Genomic DNA, 17500 nt, shown 5'->3' on the forward strand with positions numbered 1-17500 from the left:
GGAAGGTGGAGGAAACATGGAGGAAATAGTCTACTGAAGGAAAAGCCTGGAGGTAACCTGTGGAGGGAGATATGGAGGAAACAAGACAAACATTACCTAACCAAAACGCACCAAAAATTACCTAAAAATATTGCATCACACACACACACACTCCACAAACAACCATTAAATCACACCTGGAAAACGCCCACAATAAGTTTACCCTAGCCAACCAACACCAAAAAAAAAAAAAACACTATACATAGGTAGCTATAGTTGACATTACAAAAACGTACAAAAAACACACTTACACACACACACACTCACAGCACACCTGAGGACACCTTTCCCACACACACACACACTCACCTCTCCTCTGGAACTTGGTGAGTGGAGTATTTGTGGAGTTTTGCCGCAGAGAGAGACATGCAGCAAGTCAACAGCGGCTCTCCAAGAACCCATTGTGACATTGTGGCAAGCCATGGTGCACCTCTGGAATAGTGGTAGTTGTTGTAGTAGTGGTAGTGGTGGTGGTGGTAGTAATAGTATAAATGAGGCGTGACAAGGCGTAGGAAAGGGTGAAGGACACTGCCTACCACACTATAACACCACCATATCTCACTAACCACTTCAACTATCAAACTATCACGCATATGGGAGGTGTATGGATCCACAAACTATCTACGGAGGCAATATGAGGGCGTGACAAGGCGTAGTAAATAAGAAAAACTGAAAATAGTTAACACAGAGAGGGCCGATGTGGAAGGCAGGATGGCGGACACTGCCTAACACAAGAACACCACCATATCTCAGTAACCGCTTCAACTATCAAACTATCCCGCGCATGGGAGGTGTATGGGTACATAAGCTATCTATGGAGGCAATATGGGGGCGTGACAATGCGTAGGAGGGCAGGAATGACCACCGCAAACAAAACCCAAAAGTTTGCTTATAAAGACGCACTTATTTTCACTTTACCAGACTTTTTTCACCTTAATTGGCACGTCTCACTAACTCTACATACTTTAGATAATAAGCATGTACACGCACACACTTGGGAATAACTCACCTGCTCCACAAATGTTCAAAAACTGTAAATATCAAAACAGAGCTAACAATGGCGGATCTTCTTCTTCTTCTACGCAAAATGTCGACATCATTGTATACACTTTCTCTATCACTCAAACTTCTTATAAAATTCAAAATAACATTGAAACAAAATAAATAAAATATAAAATGGTAAAGAAAAATAGTCTACCTATTCGTATTTTCAATTTCAAAATTTTGAATGGTAACAAAATAGAAAACAAAAATCTTTATATGACAAAGAATCTGTGTTTTCTTTATTCGGCTGGAAAGCGAAAATTTGTGTTATTCAGAAAATGTAATATAACGTAGTTTGGGTGAGCTTTCCATCTCGACATTGTGGTGTGTTTGTCACCCGTTAATTGGACACAAACACCTTCCTTTCCACCGCTTTCAATAAAAAAAACCACCCGGTAGGAATATTATATTTTGATTATTAGTTACACTATTTATCGCGCCTAAAAGTGTAGTGTATACTAGTCTGGGAGCCGTTTTTCTTGTGGCGATTTTTTAAATGAATTATCTACGTAAATATTGAACCCACGGGGGGCGCCTCACCCCTGCCTTCCCCATGGACAGTCCAGCAATGTCTGCTTCCACTCCCCCTGTGTTTCCAGACCCAGAGAGTGAAGCAAAGCCAGAATCAACCACCACACTAGATAAATAGCCATTACTGTGGTAAATAAGGCGATGGTTGTGTATATGTACCCCAGTTAACACCGCCCGCCGCCCACCTCACCCACACCCCAACCCCTCAACATTTCCTTCAATTCTCACTGTTTTCTGCTGCTGCTGCTGCGCCTCAAATGCATAGCAGGGACAAAGAGGAGCGAGTAGTAGTAGTAGCAGGAGCAGCAGTGTTATTATTATTACTATGAGGGTTAATGTGTGTGTGTGTGTGCTGTTATTAGGCTGTTTTATGTATCTAATCTCTCTCTCTCTCTCTCTCTCTCTCTCTCTCTCTCTCTCTCTCTCTCTCTCTCTCCATGAAGGCCACAGAGGTGACTAGGTAGAGTGTTCCTGCTGTTAATAATTTAGAAATGTTGTTAATCTCTCACTGGAACCTTAAAAACAATAACAACTTCAACTATACTCTATTGATGAAGGTTAGACACACAACCCGTCACTTCAGAGGAGCTTGGCGGTGTCTTATGGTGTGGCTTGACAATGTTATGGCTGGATATGTCACTAAGCCCTTTTCTCTCTCTCTCTCTCTCTCTCTCTCTCTCTCTCTCTCTCTAATCAGTAAAGTTAGTCACTCTGAAGGTAAAAATGTGTCCCATTAATGAAGGAGTAAAAATTAGTGAAGACTGGCCATTAATCTTCTGCCCTCCATACACCCTTACTAATGTCAATAAAATGGTCTAATGGTACACAAATCTCAAGGTAAAAATGTGTCCCAGTACTGAAGGGGTTAAAATAGTGAAGACTGTGGCCATTAATCTTCTGCCTTCCATACACCCTTCCTAATGTCAATAAAATGGTCTAATGGTACACAAATCTCAAGGTAAAAATGTGTCCCAGTACTGAAGGGGTTAAAATAGTGAAGACTGTGGCCATTAATCTTCTGCCTCCATACACCCTTCCTAATGTCAATAAAATGGTCTAATGGTACACAAATCTCAAGGTAAAAATGTGTCCCAGTACTGAAGGGGTTAAAATAGTGAAGACTGTGGCCATTAATCTTCTGCCTCCATACACCCTTCCTAATGTCAATAAAATGGTCTAATGGTACACAAATCTCAAGGTAAAAATGTGTCCCAGTACTGAAGGGGTTAAAATAGTGAAGACTGTGGCCATTAATCTTCTGCCTCCATACACCCTTCCTAATGTCAATAAAATGGTCTAATGGTACACAAATCTCAAGGTAAAAATGTGTCCCAGTACTGAAGGGGTTAAAATAGTGAAGACTGTGGCCATTAATCTTCTGCCTCCATACACCCTTCCTAATGTCAATAAAATGGTCTAATGGTACACAAATCTCAAGGTAAAAATGTGTCCCAGTACTGAAGGGGTTAAAATAGTGAAGACTGTGGCCATTAATCTTCTGCCTTCCATACACCCTTCCTAATGTCAATAAAATGGTCTAATGGTACACAAATCTGAAGGTAAAAATGTGTCCTAGTACTGAAGGGGTTAAAGTGAAGACTGTGGCCATTAACATGGTCCCAACTGAAGGGGTGGTTAACATAACTGTAGTGTACTTTAGTGTAGATGATAAACTAAGGAATGGTACTATCAAACTGGAAATTGAGAAGATCATAGAGACTAATGCACAACATCCACTGCTTACAATCTGGGACTTGAATGGCCACGTGGGATTCAAAGGAACACAAAAGCCAGATGGAAATGGAAGAATGATATTAGAATGCATGGAGAAGTATAAAATGATAATGCCCAATGACGATACAATTGTGACAGCTTAGCTCAGTAATCAGCTTACCTTGTTGAGAAAATGCTTTGAGTGACACCCAGACAGCTTAGCTCAGTAATCAGCTTACCATGTTGAGAAAATGGCTTCAGTGACAGACAGCTTAGCTCAGTAATCAGCTTACCTTGTTGAGAAAATGCTTTGTTTCAGTGACATCCCAGACAGCTTAGCTCAGTAATCAGCTTACCTTGTTGAGAAAATGTGCTTCAGTGACACCCCAGACAGCTTAGCTCAGTAATCAGCTTACCTTGTTGAGAAAATGCTTTGCTTCAGTGACACCCCAGACAGCTTAGCTCAGTAATCAGCTTACCTTGTTGAGAAAATGCTTTGCTTCAGTGACACCCCAGACAGCTTAGCTCAGTAATCAGCTTACCTTTATGCTCAGAGTATGTTTTGGGGCATTTTGAGGTGTTACATGGTGTTTTGAGTGTGTTTGGGATAAAATTGAGTGTTTTAAGTGGTTTGGGCGTTGAGTGTGTGTGGGTGTGTTTGTATTGAGCTCAGAGTTTGTTTTGGGGCATTTTGAAATGTTTTGGGATAAAATTGAGTGTTTTAAGTGGTTTGGATGTATTGAGTGTGTGTGTGTGTGTTTGTATTGAGCTCTGGGTGTGTTTTGGGGCATTTTGAGGAGTTACATGGTGTTTTGAGTGTGTTTTGGGATAAAATTGAGTGTTTTACTGAAACTGAGGTTCCCCACGAATAGACCTGTCTCTGATAAAATGCTTTGGTTTGCAGTGACATCTCAGACAGCTTAGGTCAGTAATCAGCTTACCTTTGTGCCATCTTGACATGACATGATGCTCTCGGGAACACATTCCTCACACAAATAGATAAATCTCTGCACACTCAGTGAAATGTGGCTCAAAAATCTCTTAACTTCTTGTATGGTACATTTGCAGGATTGAAGCAAAGTCAGTCTTTTTATAATAATATATTTCCTCTATGTCACATAAACAGCTTTCATTCCTTCACAGCACCAACATCCACACAGAGTGTCCACACAGACAACACTGCGTCATTAAACTGTATATTAATGTACTTTAACTACTTTACATGTACGGTAAGTCCTCGTTACACGGTACATGTGCGTTCCTGAAAACCTTACCACAAATCAGAATTACCGTATCCCGAACCCATTATAACGTGCAATAATAGGGAATGCGCTCCAGCTTCCTGGGAGGTAGGCTAGAAAATGGCCTGTTCATACTCAGATATTGTGTACAAAAATCATTTCAAAGTAAAAAAATCTTTAATTGTCATATCAATAGATGTTTGCAAAGTTTTAGACAGTATAAGAAGGGATTATAGGATCAAAATTCTTATGGAATATCAAATAAATGAAAAAGTACTAGACCTAATAACAAAAGTTTACCCTGGAGACAAAACTAGACTAAGACTTCAAACACAAAATTTAACAAGTGGCATCAGACAGACAGACAGACAGACAGCAGGGGGATGTACATACAGCCTCCATAACACTTGGCAAATTAACCCCTTCACTACCAGGACGTGCTTTCATACATAGTCATTCTGTTTTCTATTTTGGTGATTCTATACAGCTTCACAAACTTATTATGTGGGGATTCAAATAGTGAAAACTCAGGCCATTAATCCTCTGACCTCCATAGACTCTTCCTAATGTCAATAAAATTGTCTAATCACGCCCAAAACTCACAGTAAAAATGCCTCCCAGTACTGAAGGGGTTAAAATTATGAAGACTGTGGCCATTAATCTTGTGATCTCCATAGACTCTTCTTAGTGTCAATAAAATGGTCTAATGGTACACAAATCTCAAGGTAAAAATACGTCCCAGTACTGAAGGGGTTAAAATAGTGAAGACAAAATAGTGACTGAAGACTGTGGCCATTAATCTTCTGACCTCCATACACCCTTCCTAATGTCATCAAAATGGTCTAATGGTACACAAACCTCAAGGTAAAAATGTGTCCCAGTACTGAAGGGGTTAAAATAGTGAAGACTGTGGCCATTTATCCTCTGCCCTCCATACACCCTTCCTAATGTCATCAAATGGTCTAATGGTACACAAAAAGGTAAAAATGGTCCCAGTACTGAAGGGGTTAAAATAGTGAAGACTGTGGCCATTAATCTCAAGGTAATGTCAAAAATGGTCTAATGGTCACAAATCTCAAGGTAAAAATACTCCCAGTACTGAAGGGGTTAAAATAGTGAAGACTGTGGCCATTTATCCTCTGATCACCCTTCCTAATGTCTGGTCTAATGGTACCTCCATACACCCTTCCTAATGTCATCAAAATGGTCTAATGGTACACAAACCTCAAGGTAAAAATATGTCCCAGTACTGAAGGGGTTAATAACTTTCAAAATAATAATAAAGACATTAGAAAGTGTAAATTTGTGCTTCAAAGATGACACTTTAAATGTGACTCACTTATTCTTTGCAGACGATGGAATGCTGTCAGCGAGCAGCATGGAAGACGCAGAGAGAGTGGTGGTCAGGTGGTGGTGGAGACAGGGAGAGTATGTGGCCTGGAGATTAACAAACAGAACACCAATAATCTTGTGACCTCCATGCACCCTTCCTAATGTCAATAAAGTTGTCTTAGTATGCCCAAAATTGTCTTCTACTGCAATTACTAATAAACCATATTATTATTATTATTATTATTATTTACACACACACACACTGGGATGGACTGGGAGAGGCTGGGATGCACTGGGAGAGAGAAAAGGAGGACAGAGAAGTCTGTGAGCATGTATTTCATGAGAAGTTATGGGTGGAAGGAGCACAGGTGGAGAAAGTGTACAGAATGGGAATGAAAGTGAGAGGGAGTGAGAGGCCCCTAATAGTATGTATGTCTGCGTGATGTATATGATAAATGGGAGGTGGTGAAGAGGGCAGACAGCTGAGAGACTGTCATGAGGAAGACATAAGTCAAATCAGGATTGCCCCTGACAAAACTAAGAAAGAGAGAGAACAAGACGCAATGCTAAAGGAAAAGTTGCAAGACAAAAGAAGACAAGGAGGCCAGTGGAAAATACAGAGGGGAAAAATTGTGAGAGTAGGAGAAGGCACTGGTGGGGACTGAAATACAGGTGTACGGGACAAAGAAATCAGCGAAAAGAGTGTCAAAATGAAGGTAATAAATATACAAGGGCTAACACAAACTAAAGCAAAAGAAGTAGAAGAGTTAGTGAGTGATGATAGTATAGTTTGCTTAACAGAGACCCAGAAGAAGCTAAGAGATATAAACTTCAGTGATAACTGTGTGATAGTAGATAATATGAGAGAGGAGCAAGATAGAAAGGGAGGACTAATGGTGCTATATAGGAAGGATACAGGAGTAGAGCTAGAGAAGATACCAACAAAATGTCCGGATATATTGCACACAAAAGGGAAAATGAGAGGATGGGAGATGAGACTAGTAGTGGTTTACCTGAGTGTTAACGATCCACCCAGAAATAATAATATTAAGCTACAAATGGAAAGGATAATAAATGGAAACTCTCACCCGCTCTTAGTCATGGGTGACTTTAATGGACATGTGGGCTTCAAAGGGGAGCAGAAGGTGAATACAAATGGAGAAATCATTTTGGAATTGATAATGTTAAATGATGATTGCAAATGCACAGGAGGAGAGTTCACATGGAGCAGAAATGAACAAAGGAGTGTTATTGATTATGTACTGGCAACAAATCAAGTCTATAGGAAATTCAAGAGCATGCATATAGATGAGGAGAAGGACATTTTTGACATGTCAGACCACAATCCAATTGAAGTGGAGCTAATAATAAAAGAGGAGAAGAAAAAATGTGAGAGAAAAGAGTGGGTTGTGAAGGAGTATTATAAAACAGACAATAATTCCTTAGAAAGATTTTGGGTGTGCATGGAAAGCCAGGCGCTAAATAAGGAAGTGGAGAACATTGAAAAATTGGAGTCACTAATAAAGAGAAGGTGCTAAAAGGAAAATATAGGAGAAGAGGAGAAAAGAATAGCAAGAACACAGAGCCTGTATGGATAAATGATGTAATTAGGAAAGAAATCAAAGAAAGGAGGAGGAGAAATGCAACAACAAATGAAGAAGAGAGGAAAGGTGGAAGGAGTTATACCCAAAGCAAAAAGAAAGGGTACATGTGCTAATAAAAAGGAGATCTGTAAACAAGAAGAGAAACAGTCAAAGAAATGAAGGAAAGCAAGGATGGAGGAAAGAAGATGTGGGAGTACATTAAGAAGCTAAAAGGGAAAAGATCAAGGAGAAAAATCCCCTAAAAATCTATGGAGAAGATGGGGTACAACTGGAGCAGGAGAAGGTGGGGGGGAGGAGGTAAAGAAATTGTGGAGCAACATATATAGAAAATATGAAAACAATATTGAAGAAATGTGGAATGTGAGGAAGAGAGAGGAGTATGAGAACATGATCAAAGACATAGAAGAGAAACGATCAGTTAGGCTGAACGCAGTTGATGAACAAGGGACACAAATGCAATATATACAGACTTGTGCAGTGGAGGTATGGGAACACATCGACATGGCAAGAAGGGTGACAGGAGGAGAGGTGCAATTACAACAGAACATTATCACAGAGGAAAGAGTGGCGAGGTGTCTGGGAAAATGAAGAGCAAACGAGCTGTGGGGACAGATAATATTAAAGGACAAATGTACAAGGAGATAGGAAATAGCACAGTATTAAAGGAAATATTAGCAAAGGGAATGAAAAGTACATTAGAGTCAGGCCATGTACCACCAAGCTGGAAAGAATCAAGGACAGTGATGATCCCCAAAACAAGATGCCCAAAAGCCAAGGATTTGAGACCTATTGCATTAACTAACGTTGGGTATAAACTAATGATGTCAATCATAAGAGATAGCTTAGAAGATCACATAACAAAGAACAGGTTAGGGAAACAAACGCAAGGAGGTTTCACAGAACGTAGTACAATTGAAAATAACATTTTTGTTCTAAAATACTGCATACAAAAATCTTTCAAGATGAAAAAACGTTAATTGTAACATCAATTCATTTTGCCAAAGCATAAAGAGGGAGAAATTAATACAAGTCCTGATGGAAACTAAAATACACCCAAAATGTATTAATTGAATAGCCAATGTATATAACAATGATAAGACCAAAATTGACCTAGTAGAGGAAGAAAAGCTTGAAACAGACGTGACAAGCGGAATAAGGCAGGGATGCACAGTGTCTACCACTCTTTTCAAACTGATTACTTTGAAAATAATGCAACAAATACAAGATTTAAACAAAGGCTACAGGGACGAGGAGTTTAATATAACATATCTTTTCTTCGCTGACCATGGAATGTTGTTAACCAGCAGTGTGGAGGATACCAAACACGTAATAAAGAAAATGGAGGAGATAGGAAAAGAATTTGGGTTAGAAATAAACAAAGAGAAAAGTAGAATAATAATATTTAACATGAAGGTAAGACCAGAAAATATTGAAAATATAGAAGCAAAAGATAGATTTAGATATTTATGAAGCACTATAAATGACAGCATTAATTGGTTCACAGTGCAGAAGGAGGAAATGTTAACAAAGGCGAGAAAGCTGGCCAATATGACGAGGAGCGTAATAGCGACAAGTTGCTCAAAACTACTCATTGGAAAAACTTTTTGGAAGAGTGTGGCACTTCCCTCCATTTTGTATGGAAGTACCATTATAGACCTTAATGAAATGGAAATTAGTAAGCTGCAGAGGATAGAAAATGGGGTTTTCTGGCAAATTTTAGGAGCACCAAGCTATACACCTATAGCAACCCTGAGGGGGGAAGTTGGAGCATCTACGTAGTGTGAGTTGAAGAGTGAGGGAAGGGCAGGTAAAATATCTCAGATATCTACTGGTGGAAGGAAAAGACTTGGTGAGAAGGGTAGCAGAAGAGTTGGTGGAGAGCAGGCAAGGGAGATGGATAAAAAGAAAGGCACAGGAGCTAAAAGATCTGAGAGAATTAACACTACTGAAAGGAAGCATACAAAATGAAACAAAGGAAAGTATATCAAGCATAATGAAAACTAGGGACACACAGGCATGGCGAGAAGCATTAAATGATAAAACTAGTGTAACTCTGTACAAAGAACACAGGAAGGAGACTGGAGGGCAAGATGAGGTATACACTAATGACATAGCATCAGATATCCTATTGAAATGTACAACAAACACCTAAAATTAAATGACAGGAAAACATTTTCAAATGGAAGCACAGACTGTTGGCTGTGTAGTGGTGACAACGAAAATTTAGCCCACTTCCTTCTCTGGTGCCCTGCCTATGCCACAGAAAGACACAAAAATAAAACAATACAGCAGCCATACCAGGAAAATACTGAAAAAAAAAAATAATTGGGGCTCTGCTTTTTAACAATACAGACATACAACAAACAAAACAACTCTGCAAAAATTTTGGAATGTAAGACAAAAGAAGATCAAGGAAATAGAAGATGATAACAGAAACCAATAAGTGAAAGAAGAAAAGACCCCGACAGCCAGAAAAATACGTCAGGGAGAGCCGATACAAAGGCATCTCTCCCGACCTAACTAGTGGCAATGCATTCCAGAAGTCTACCACCCTATGACTAAAGAAATATTTTCTTATATCTAACCTGCAGCCTTGCTTTCTAATCTTCCTGCCATGACTTCTAGTCCTACTTCCCTCCTCTAAGGTAAAGAAAGATCTCACATCTATGTAGTTTGTATCTGAGAACATTTTAAATAACTCTATCATATCCCCTCTTATACATCTCCTCTCAAATGAAAACATGTTTAATTCCTTTAATCTATCTCTATACTCCAGGCACTTTAATGTTGGTATCATCCTAGTTGCTCTTCTCTGAACTGCTTCTAACATGTTGATATCCTGCCTATAGTGGGGTGACCAGGCCTGTATGCAATACTCTAAATGGGCCTAACATAGGAATTATATAAGCTATGCACCACTTCCTTACTTTTATAACAACATTTCTATTTATAAAACCCAGGATCCTATTTGCCCTATTTCTTGCTTCTAAACATTGCTTTGAAAATTTCATAGTCCTGTCTATCACTACTCCTAAATCCTTTCCCTCCTACTTAGGGAGGGTGTAGACAGTATTTCTGAAGCGTTATTTAAAATGTTCTCAGATACAAACTACATAGATGCGAGATCTTTCTTTACCTTAGAGGAGGGAAGTAGGACTAGAAATCATGGCAGGAAGATTAGAAAGCAAGGCTGCAGGTTATATATAAGAAAATATTTCTTTAGTCATAGGGTGGTAGACTTCTGGAATGCATTGCGAGAGGGTTGTGAATAGCACTAGTTTGACAATGTTTAAAAACAGATTAGATAAGCACTTAGATTTATTAGATTTATAATTATGTATAGCACTGCATGATAGTGTTTATAAGAAATTTACTATAGTTAAACAAGACATGATCACAGATTGTAGAGAAATTCGCTCAAAATAGCCATCGATGCCTTTGAAGTGTGAGCCGTTGCTCCGTCCTGTTGAAACCAAATATCCCCTAGGTCCAATTCTTTAATTCGTGGAAAAAAAATTCCTCCAACATGTTTATATACCGGTCTGAATTCACTGTCACTGTGACCTCATTTTCTTAAAAAAAAACAAGGACCAACAATTCCAGTGGAGAAAATTGCACACCACACTGTGACTTTAGGTGAATGCAAAGGCCTTTCATGCAATTCACGGGGATTGCTGTCAGCCCAGTAGCGCATGTTTTGTTTGTTGACGCATCCAGTCAAACGAAAATGTGCTTCATCTCTAAAGTAAACAATAGCGTCTTCAGGAACGTTTTCGAGAAGTGCCTCACATGGGTTCCTTCGTGAAGTGAAATCACATACGGATAGTTCCTGCACAATCGCCATATTGTAAGGATGGTAATGAAGGTCATCATGAAGTATTCGCCTCACTGAACAGTCGGAAAGTGCAACGGCAGAGGCATGTTTGCGCGCAGAACGTAGTGGGGATTGCAAGATTGAAGCTCTCACTGCCTCAATGTTCTCAGGTGTTCTGATGGGCCGAGGTACTCCAGTTCTTCGTCCTGTCGTACTCCCGGTTTGCTTGAACGTAGTGACCCATGTAACAATTGATTTCCGGTCCGAAACAGGGGCTCTAGGGGCAACATTGAAACAATTTAAAAAAGCACGCTGGGTTGCAATCACAGACTGTCGATTCGAAAAGTAAGCTTCGACAGCAAACGCACGTTCCTCACTACTCCAACGCATGATAGCAACATACTGTATTTCCAAGAAAACTTTTGGAACGGCCCTGTCAAATGAAACCACGCCCACCACGCTACTACTTCTACACCCAGATTTCCACGCATTATAAAAAATGAAGTTATGTTGGTGCACCCTGTATTTGCCATAAAAGAGGGTCTTCAATTTGCCACCACCCTTGCTGCCCCTTGGTCAATAGCCCTCTTTTCCAACTTCCTCTCTGCCCTCCAGATCGTAAAATCCCACCGCCCACACTCCCACCACCACCTCACCCTTATCATTCACCACCTCATCCTCCACCTGATCTCCCTGGGACACACCATCCACCTTCAGTGGGTGCCCTCCCATGTTGGTGTCATGGGAAACACCGTGGCTGACAGGGCAGCAGCAGAGGCACACACCCATCCCTCCCCTATTGACTTTGCTACCAACCAGACAGACCTCCTAACTGACCTCAAGACAGCCTGCTGGCAACACTGGGACACAACATTGACTGACGCTTTACAGTACACCTCACTGGGACACATTATTAGACAGGACACAAGACATCACTGGTGGACCTATTCCCCCAACCGGGCACTGGACACAGCAGTCACCAGACTCAGGATTGGCAGGAAGATTAGAAAGCAAGGCTGCAGGTTAGATATAAGAAAATATTTCTTTAGTCATAGGGTGGTAGACTTCTGGAATGCATTGCCAGAGACGGTTGTAAATAGCACTAGTTTGACAATGTTTAAAAACAGATTAGATAAGCACTTAAATTTATTAGATTTATAATTATGTATAGCACTGCATGATAGTTTTTATAAGAAATTTACTATAGTTAAACAAGACATGATCCCCATGTACGGGGACCAAAATTGTAGAGGATTTCACTGCAGGACTTAGCCCTGTTAATGGGCCAAATATTTAGAATTAGTATATAATGTATTGTGTACTTGTAAGTGTATCTTTAAGTACTGATGACGAGGTCGCTGTGCCACTGAAACAGGATAACCTAGATGGGCCCTGGTGGCCCTTTGTTGTCCTATTATTTATGTTATGTTATGTTACTACCTCTAGCCAACATCCCTCCATCTCATAGCTAAAGTTTGTGTTGTCTTCACCTAAATGCATAACCTGACACTTTTCAGAATTAAACTCCATCTGCCACCTGTCTGCCCATGATAAGTAAAGTAATATATACATTTTCCATGCATATCTTTCTTCTTATCTATATACTATGCCCATAATAGTGTATATTCATTACTTCATACACGCCCATCATCACCAACTAGGACGCCCATCAGCACACTAATACGACCGCAACATCACAAACACCCATGATAGCCTATCCCCACTGTGGTTTACTGCTGTTTGGATCGTTACACCGCCACACTAGAACGCCTACCAGTACATCATCACTCTCACACCCACTTACGCCCATGATAGCACCCATTACCTCATATACACTTACCAACACCCACAGCCACCCAGGCCTATGGAAACCTACCCATTTCCTCATATACACTCTACCATCACCCACTATATAGGACGCCCACCAACATATCCTCACTCACCTATGAGATAATGGGTAAGCCGTGTGATGATGTGGGCATATTGGTGTGCTGAGGGCATCCTACTGGGTGGTGGTGAGTATATATGAGGTAATGGGTAGATTGTCATTGGCGTCGGTGGGGTGAGGATGTGATGAGAGGGAGAGGGCATAGCTAACTACCTCTAAGTGCCTAAACTAACCTAACCTAAGAAGCTATCTAATAAACAAGTTTTTTTTAGTTCAAATGGGAAATTCTTTCTCTGAATATTGTTCACTTATAAGGAGGGTTCCTTTGGAAAGTGAACTTCTAGAACCAATATTGAACTCTCTTATCTGCTGAGTGAGTCTACCATATGAAGGGATATAGAGAAGAGTATGGCATCAAAACTTTATATTTCATTCAGGACAAAAATTCATATCATTCAGTACACATCAGATTGTCAGAATTACCAAATTTGTGGTAAAATAAAAACAAGCGGAACAAAATGTTCATGAGGTGGATATGTCTGTATGCATGACAGGTTAAGCAATAAAATTTATTGCCAATTTCACACTATCAACCTGAAGATATTTCATCATCACATGCATCAGGACATACACATACATACAGAGATAAATACAATTACAAATTCAATACAGTATTCCAAGTACAAAATGAAGGAACATCTTGAAAGTAATACATCGTGAGAGTCCTTAAGCCCAAACTGAAAAGCATCCTATGGGATTGCAGGCCTCTTTGACAAGTTGTAATTAGATAAACACCCCTTTGTGATGCCTCCCAAGCATAGTATCATGTTATGCTGTGATAAAATCAATCTTCAGGTTTTTAAGAACAGAACTACTGATGAAATACTGTATTTGATGGCTTATAAGACATTTCTCTCCCCCCCACCTTTTAAAACATCTGAAAATGAGCCTGCATCTTATAAAGGCAACAATCAGCTTTGAGACAGTGGCCAGTGGGAAGTCTATGGCAATAGTTAACTTTGAATCAAACTCCAAACAACCTTGCATATATGTAAACAAAATGATGATTGCTTCTACACCACAAAAACATCTCTTTCAAAAGGTAACAATGTCTAACTTACAGGTAATTCACATAAAATATCACCACTCAAGAAGAAATTACCCAAGTGATGGCATTTACATTGCAAATACTTTAAAAAAGCAAACTTACAGTTGGCTACACACCAAACCTGGTAAAATTTATTGTATTCCTTAGTATGACACCATTATTTCTTGAGGTATATATCTATTTTCCCACATCCTTATGCTTTGAAAATATACTAAGATATTATAAATAGAATTACATGTGGAATGATCATACTAAAATATGATGTACAAACTTCATTATCCCTCTGACCTCTGACAATGACAAATTTATTTGTTTCTCACAGCAGGATTGGTCTAAGGACCAATGTTGGTAGGCTCTAACAAATGTAAAGGTTTTTAAATCTAAAATATTGAGACCTAATAAGGATCTAAATACATATGAAATATCTTCAAATGTCAGGTGAAACACTTCACTTTATATACAGAGCAGAAATCTACTTTTATGCATATATATATATATATATATATATATATATATATATATATATATATATATATATATATATATATATATATATATATATATAGTGGAGACTCAATACTCGAACTTAATTCGTTCCAAATGGCTGTTCGAGTATTAAAAAGTTCAACTTTTGATACCTATAAATCAGGTAATTCATTCTAATCTTATCAAAACCTCGTTTATTTTTTATTTATTTATTTATTTTTTTTCAATTTTGATTTCTTTGTACAGTACGTGAAGGCTGGTGATGGATAACATAGAAGAGGAGGACAGAAGGGTGGGGAAAAGGAGGGAGGTCACTGGAGGATGAGTCACCATCCATGAAAATGTCTTTATAAATTATAGTTTCTCCAGGTGTGATTCCTGAGAATCCTCTAATGGAGTGCTGTGGCTCACTAACACTTGCACTCTCACCAGATTCCTTATTTTCATCATTAATAAGCCTCTTTGGTGCCATTGTAAGTTTCTAAATTAAAAAAGTTACCAAAGAGAATACAGAAGAATATTGTTTTTCTCAAGACTGCGGTAGGACTAGAAATGCGCACTGGCATCCGGTATACCAGTTTTACAGTATTAACGGTATTACCAATCATACAGTACCAGAACCGTACAGTGGCTGCAAGAAGGGAGATGACAGAGCTTTGTATATGACCAAACGTGTGGCCGTTTGATTACCAGATACTTTCAACATTAATATGTTTTTGATGTTATGTAAATTTACAAATGAAAAATTACAGATAGAATACAGGAGAATGTTATTCTGATGACCGTGGCAGCACAAGTCACAACTGGCGAACGGGGAAGGGGGACGCCAGGGAGGCTTTGTTTACAACCATGGGTGTGGACATTTAACTATCAGATATTTTTTTGAGTATTAAATCAAACTCTTGCATTCAAGTAGTTACACGATTGAGTATTGAGTCTCCACATTATATATTTACAGTGGAGACTCAAAACTCAAACGTCTAAATACTCGAACTTTTCAATACTCAAATGCAAAAATTGGATTTAATACTAAAAAAAATACCTAATAGTCAAACGTCCACACCAGTGGTTGTAAACAAAGGTTCCCTGGTGTCCCCCTTCCCCGTCCACCAGTTGTGACTTGTGCTGCCGCGGTCATTAGAATAACATTCTCCTGCATTTTATCTGTAGTTTTTCAATTATAAACTTACATTAACACCAAAGGCTTATTAGTGATGAAAATATCTGGTAATCAAACGGCCGCAAATTTGGTCATATACAAAGCTCTGTCATCTCCCTTCTCGCAGCTGCCAATGTACCGTTTTGATGATCGTATTACTGGTAATACCGGTATACCGGCTGGTGGTGTGCATCACTAATCCTACTGCAGTCTTGAGATAAACCACAATCTTCTGCATTGTCGGTAGTTTTTCAATTAGAAACTTACGATGACACCAGAGAGGCTTAGTAGTGATGAAAATAAGGAATCTGGTGAGAGTGCAAGTGTTAGTGAGCCACAGCACTGCATTAGTGGATTTACAGGAATCACACCCAGAGAAAAGTTACATAAGACATTTTCATGGATGATGACTCATCCTCTGGTGACCTCTCTCCTCCTCCCCATCCTTCTCCCCTCCTCATCTTAAGTTATCCATCACCAGCCTTCACTTGCGGTATGTACAAAACAAAATTGTAAAAAAATACTTTTAAATTTTTGTAAACTTGAGGTTTTGATAAGATTGGAACGAATGACCTGATTTATAGTAGCAATAGTCAAATTTTTTAATACTCGAACAGCCATTTGGAACTAATTAAGTTCAAGTATTGAGTCTCCACTGTGAATATATATATATATATATATATATATATATATATATATATATATATATATATATATATATATATATATATATATTCACATAAATGCCTGACCAAACTGAGGTGTGTTTTATAAAATCAACATGTCTTATAAGCCATTAAATAAAGTAATTACACACACACACACACACACACACACACACACACACACACACACACACACACATACATATATATATATATATATATATATATATATATATATATATATATATATATATATATATATATATATATATATATATGTGTGTGTGTGTGTGTGTGTGTGTGTGTGTGTGTGTGTGTGTGTGTGTGTGTGTGTGTGTGTGTGTGTGTGTGTGTGTGTGTGTGTGCATAATTAATTTATTTAATGGCTGATAAGACACGTTGATTTTATAAAACACACCTTAGTTTGGTCAGGCATTTATATAAATATAATATATATATAATATATATATATATATATATATATATATATATATATATATATATATATATATATATATATATATATATATATATATATATATATATATATATATATATATATATATATATATATATATATATATATATATATATATATATATATATATATATATGCCTGACCAAACTGAGGTGTGTTTTATAAGATCAACATGTCTTATAAGCCATTAAATAAAGTAATTACACACACACACACACACACACACACACACACACACACACACACACACACACACACACACACATATATATATATATATATATATATATATATATATATATATATATATATATATATATATATATATATATATATATATATATATATATATATATATCCTAACAATAAGGATCATTTTTCCTTGATTAAATTTTCCC

At 38.3% G+C, this 17500-nt stretch overlaps 1 long non-coding RNA gene across 1 annotated transcript; it reads left to right on the forward strand.

The window, feature by feature from the left end:
* Nucleotides 1-1484: 1484 nt before the first annotated feature.
* Nucleotides 1485-6134, forward strand: LOC123510516. Its single transcript, XR_006676527.1, has 2 exons — nt 1485-1743; nt 5921-6134. It is a non-coding gene; the product is annotated as an uncharacterized LOC123510516 (long non-coding RNA).
* Nucleotides 6135-17500: the final 11366 nt, after the last annotated feature.

Source organism: Portunus trituberculatus, chromosome 29 (assembly GCF_017591435.1).
Source record: "Portunus trituberculatus isolate SZX2019 chromosome 29, ASM1759143v1, whole genome shotgun sequence".
Lineage (NCBI taxonomy): Eukaryota > Metazoa > Arthropoda > Malacostraca > Decapoda > Portunidae > Portunus > Portunus trituberculatus.